This window comes from Echinops telfairi, unplaced genomic scaffold (genome assembly GCF_000313985.2).
Source record: "Echinops telfairi isolate 266 unplaced genomic scaffold, ASM31398v2 ScPeMD7_28;HRSCAF=97, whole genome shotgun sequence".
Lineage (NCBI taxonomy): Eukaryota > Metazoa > Chordata > Mammalia > Afrosoricida > Tenrecidae > Echinops > Echinops telfairi.
In genome coordinates this window covers 2,824,424-2,830,366 of record NW_022103925.1, presented here as the reverse complement: position 1 = coordinate 2,830,366, position 5,943 = coordinate 2,824,424, and positions in this window count along the sequence as shown.

The following is a 5,943-nucleotide window of genomic DNA, read 5'->3' as shown; positions in this document are numbered from 1 at the left end:
GGAGGAAGCATTTAGGAACTAGAGGAAAGTTGTATTTTTCATCGTTGCTACATCGTACCCTGTCTGGCTCATCTCCTCCCCAGACCCCTCTGCAAGGGGATCTCTAGTGGTCCAGTGGCCTACCCATAAAAGTATTTTCGTTGCTACTTCATTAATTTTGCAACTGTTATGAATCATAATGTAAATATCTGATACACAGGATGTATTTTCATTGTTACAAATTGAACATCATTAAAGGATAGTGATTAATCACAAAAAATATGTAATTATATATTGTGAAATATTTATTTCTAATTACAAATTAATGAAATTTTGCCTTGAAGCATGGTGTAGCATGGGTAACAGTCTTCACGCTGGGTACTCGCATGTGGGCGTCTCTGCATGTGGGAAGACCCGCCTGAAGATGGATAGAGTAGCAGTGTCTTGGTTCCTAAGACCATTGGAAATATGTGTTTTCCGGTGGTTTTCGGCAACCCCTGTTTTGAAAGGATCATTCGACCCCCCAAACGGGTCTCGACCCGCAGGTTGAAAACCGCTGGTCTAGAGGACGCCTGACAACATTAGGGGAAATCAGGTTTGCTTGCTTGTCTTTGCCACTTTTCTTTAACTCTAAAATCACTCTGACAGCAATTTTGTGATGGGTCGCTTGATAGCTCCCTGAAATAGGTGCCAGAATTCTAAACCCTATACTTGTGATGACTCGTAGTGACCCCATAGAGTAGAATTGAACTGCTCCTGTGGGTTCCCAAGACTGGGACTTTGTCATGTGACTAGGCACCCTCGAGTTGGTTCTGACCCATAGTGACGCGACCTTACGTACAACACAAGGAAGCACTGCCTGTCCTGTGGTATCCTCACCATTGTTCACAGATGCAGGCTACCGTGTCTGTCCATCCAGCTTGTTGGAGGCCTTCCTCTTGTTTCCTGCCCCTCCACTTTACCAAGCACGTGTCCTTCTCCAGGGACTGGTCTCTCCTGACAACATGTCCACAGTACGTGGGATGAAGTCTCGCCATGCTGGCCTCTACAGAGCACTCTGGCTGCATTTTTCCCAAGACAGATCTGTTGGTCCTTCTGGCAGCCCATGGTAGTTCCAGTATTCATTTCCAGCAACAAAACTTGGATGCATTGATTCTTCTTCGGTTTTCCTTATTTAATATCCACTTTCACATACATATCAGGTGATTGAAAACACCATGGCTTGGGTCAGGCGCGCCTCAGTCCTCAAAGTAACTGTCTTGCTTCTCAACACTTTAAAGTGATCTTGTGCAGCAAGATATGCCCAGTGCAATGTCGTCCTTTGATCTCTTGACTACTTTGATTTATTGTGGATCCAAGCAAGATGAAATCCTTGGTAACTTCAATCTTGTCTCCAGTATTCATGATACTTTGTTATCTCCTGGACCAGCTTTACAAGATGTAACTCTTTACAGGAGTAAAAAGCCCCATCTTTCTCCCTCAGAACAGCTGGTGGTTTCAAACTGCTGACCATGCCATTAGCAGCTAACTCCAACCCAACTTTTCCTCAAATATAAAATCACTCTAATAACAGCAACAACAGCAAATTGTTATGGATAGAGTTCCCCCAAGTGGATGTCGTTAACCCTAACTTCTAAACCTGTGATGTAAGGAGCCCTGGTGGTGTAGGGGGTTAAGAGGTGGGCTATTAGCCACAGGTCAGCAGTTCAAAACCAAGAGCTGCTCTGAGAGGAAAAGATGAGGCTCTCTGCTCCTTGGATGCTAACAGTGGGTACAGACAGTTCTGTTATACTGGGTCAGAATGGCCTTGATAGTAGTGAGTTTTTGACACTTGGGTTGTAATTTTGTCTGGACAAGGGAGTTTGGGAGTTTTCTTGGTTGTGTTAATAGAGCTCCAACAGTGGGTCCTGGACCTAATCACTTTTGACTTTTCAGAAGCAACACGAATGGAACCAAGCAGATAGGGGGAGAATTAAGAAACCAAGGAGTGGGCGGCCACAGATGTTCAAAGAACCTTCCCCTAAAGTCCATGTTCAGAATTCGACCTCCTAGCCTCCTAAACGGTGAGAAAATAAATTTCTTCTTCAAAGCCGCTCATCTCTGGCATTTGTTACAACAGCACAAAAATAAGGCAGAGTCTATTTTTTAAAATAGAAAGGGAACCTCGGTTTTGTGTGGCTGCTGGCCGGGCTGGCCCCGAGGTGGGATCTGGTGGCCAGCTGGGTAGTCCAGAAGAGAAGTAGCAGAGCGCACCCCCCACGGCAGGCTCAGACCAAAGGGAGGGACGGCTTTCACTGTGTTTTCTGCTGTTCTGGTTAGAATTTGCTGCAATTCTCATCATCATTAGAGAAACGGGCGCTCCTGAGCCAAGGCCTGAGAGCGAGCCACGCGAGCCCTGCCCTGGGTGGTCTTTCCCCGCCAAGGAGTGGGAGCGTGCAGGGGAAATGACCAAGCAGCCTGCTTTCGGCGCCGTCACTCTGGGGCCACGTTTCCGGGCAGCGCGGGCTTCCCTGGGAGCGGGCCGACGCGCCTAAGGCAGCCCCGCCCGCCCGGCGGCCCCCGGAAGCGGGCTGAGGGCAGGAAGCGGAAGACGCCAAGGCGCGGGCGGGGCTGGAGGGGCGGGGTTAAAGGGGAGGGGGGAGGGCTCTACGAAGCCGAGCGCGAACGGGACTCCAGGGGCGGGGCCAGCCAGAGGATACTCTGTGGGGCGGGGCCCCGGTCTGGGTGGGGCCTACGGGGCGGGGTTAGGGCGCTGGAGCCTGTGTCGGGCGGGCGGGGCCAGAGCTGGTCTCTAACCCCCGCAGGCCTTAGCCTAGGGAGTTTCCTCGGGGGTCCAACAGGCAGATCTCTAACCTGTCAGCCCAAATAAGCTAACCTGCCTTCCCCTCGCTCCTCCCCAGGCCCCTGCCTCCGCCCTAGCCATCGAGGAGGTGTGGTTCACTCCCTGGCGTCTCTTTGTGCAGGCACGGAGTCTGGTCCACCAGTGGGCAGGGCGGGCGGGTGACTACCAATGCCCCGAGGTACGGCCAGCTGGGTCTCCACGCTGCCCACTGACTGTCACCACAGCCGTTCCCTGCAGCAGCCACTGTACTATTGATTTGCCCCCTTTCACACAAAACAGTTTTAGCAACCTGCTCGCCGAGTTGCCTGGACTCCTGTGTTTGAGAGTAGCTGTCCTCCACACAGGTGTTCAATGGCTGCATTTTCCCAAAGCCCATCGCCAGGCCTTTCTTCCCCGTGCCTTTCGGGACACTCAAAGCACAGTTCAGCCTTTCCTCTTAGCAGGGGAGTGTGTGCACGCAGGACTCGCTCAGGGGCTCCAGTTGGGGGGAAAAGGGTTGGAGCCCACTCCAGAGGAAGTTGCACCCCCTCCAGGTAAATGCTACCTCAAGGTATAAACAGAGTGTTGTGGGAATTCAGGGGAGTAAGCTAACTAGGCTGCTAACTGTAGGTGGGGTTCAAACCCAGCCAGCTACTACTGGTGGGAGAAAGATGAGGCTGCCTAGTCCTGTAAAGCTTTGCAGCTAAACCTATCAGAGAAACGAAGAAACGATGCCGTTTGCTTGGGTAAAGATTGTAGCCTAGGAATCAGAACCTAGTAAGGAGCGGGGATCCACTCATCCCCCACCAGCTGGCTGAGGAGTGGCCTTGCCAGAAAACACTGGAATTGGAAAAATAAAGGTGCTTTTGAGGGGTAATGGAAAACTCTCTATCCCAATTTCTGTGTTGTGAAAAAAAAAATCATTGAATGATCCACTTCATTTCTACTCATATACCCTTGACCGTAGGACATCGGGGAAGGTCGTCCTCTTCAACCGAGCGCGCAGCTTCGGGAGGGATGCACATGGAGCCGTGAGGGAGGAAGGGGACACCTGCCTAGCCAGCCAGATCAGCTGAATCAACCCTGGCGATCAATGGGGTGACAGTGCAGCCAGATCGCCCTCACATCCTCCACTTCATTTCTATAACTATTCCTCTCTGTAAAAATATTCCTTAGTATACGCATGCTTGAACCAAACAGACAAAAGCCAAGCCCCCTACTCAAGTTAATTCCAACTCATGGTGAGGCCCTCTATGGCAGAGTCAAAGCCTCATCATCTTCCCATGGAAAGGCTGGTGGATTCGAACTGCTGACCCTGTGGTTAGCAGCCCAACTTGTAACCCACTTTGTCACCAGGGCTCCTTCATTTTTAAAAAGACAGAAGTAAAGATAGCCTTCTCCTCCTCCTCCTCCTCCTCTAACATTTTGTAGTGTTTTAGATGAAACTTTGCTCAGACACTTAAGTTCCCATTTGACAAATGGCTGCAGGATACTGGTTACACTTCTTACACGGTGTCAGCTTTCTCAATATCTCCATCCTGTCTGTTCTGTCTCCATTGGCCAAGCTTCCCTTCCCTGCCCTGGCATCTCCTCTTTCCTTTTGGGTAAGTGTTGATGGTTCGACCTCATATAGTTGATTGCTTAAGAAATTACATTACTCGTGGGTGGTATTGTTTCTTTCATAAGCCAATCTGTTATTTGGCTGTCAGGTGACCTTCAAACTGATGTGGTAGCAATTGTACAACACCACTTGATAGGACGATCGAACTATGGAATGGTATGATGATGTCTGGATTAGCTCCTAATAAAATGGTTTGGGGGAAAAAATGAAAAGAAATAGCTTCAATTCCAAGTTCAAAGGGTACCTTGGGGGTGATAGTACTGGGGGGATTTATCAGTCCATCCAGTCAGTCTGATCTTTTTAGGGAATGTGAGTTGTATCCAGCACTTTCTGTTGTGTTCTTGAATGGTCAGTAGTGGTAGCTGGGCAGCGTCTAGCTTCTTTTAGACTCAGACTAGAAGAGGTGATGGTTTATCTGGCTGTTAGCCCTGTGTACTTCTTTCTTCTTTGAGTCTTTGGTTTTTCCATTCTCTCCTGCTCCACACAGTGGAGACCAATACTTGATCTTAGATAACCACTTACAAGATTGTAAGACCTCAGATGGTGTGTTAGGCTGGATTGTCTAGAGAAAGAAAACGAATGGCACTCAATAGGCTTAAGAAAGAATTTCATATCAAGAAGTAATTCTATATCAGTAAGGCATCCTGAAAAATAAAGAAGGAGGCATCCTAGCTCAGTCCAACTCAAGTCCACGGGTCCCCTGCCACCCAGAGCCCTCTTCAGAGGCACTTAGCTGCAGGTCAGCGATATAGAAAGATTAAGTGGGATGCAAGGTATCACAGGATGCAGAGTTGTGTGGATCCAAGGTCAGTGGAAAGATAGCAAGGTGCCTGCACCCCCCCTGGGTTGGTGGTCACCCCTGAAGGTAGACACAGAGTCCTAGCGAGGACAAAGGCAAAGAGACAGAGACAAAGAAGGTCTCACTGCTGCTCTTTTTTTTTTTTTTTAACTGCCGCTCTTATAACAAGGCCCCAGCCCCCAGAAGGCATCATCAGGCTGGACCTGACTGACAGGCTGGACTCTACCCTCCATTTTCACCAGGTTCAAGTTGACATACCACCACAGATGTTATTCACCAAACTAGGATGCGCAACGTTATCTTTATGGACTATGTTAGGCCAATTAACAGTTGTCCCACAAGCCTATGGTCCTAAATCTTTTAACCCAGTAAACCCATTTGAGGGGGGGGTATCTGTTACTCGACCCCCTCCATGTATTTTGTCATAGATGTCATTATATACACAGGACACAGGAACATGTTTATACATATGCCTAAAGATGCATCTGTACACTTATTGACACAGATCTACTGGCCCACGCCTTCCTATACACATACAGATACATGTATACACTTGTAACCACACCTAAACTTGTTGGCAGTCATGACTACTGTTTCAAAATTGTGTCTACTTCTCCCAAGGCTGTGTTATTTTGTAAGGTTCCAGATTATGTTATGTGTCACCACATAAGCATGCACACAGAAAAATCACAAGCAGGAGAGCAGACAAGGGTGCTCAGCCGA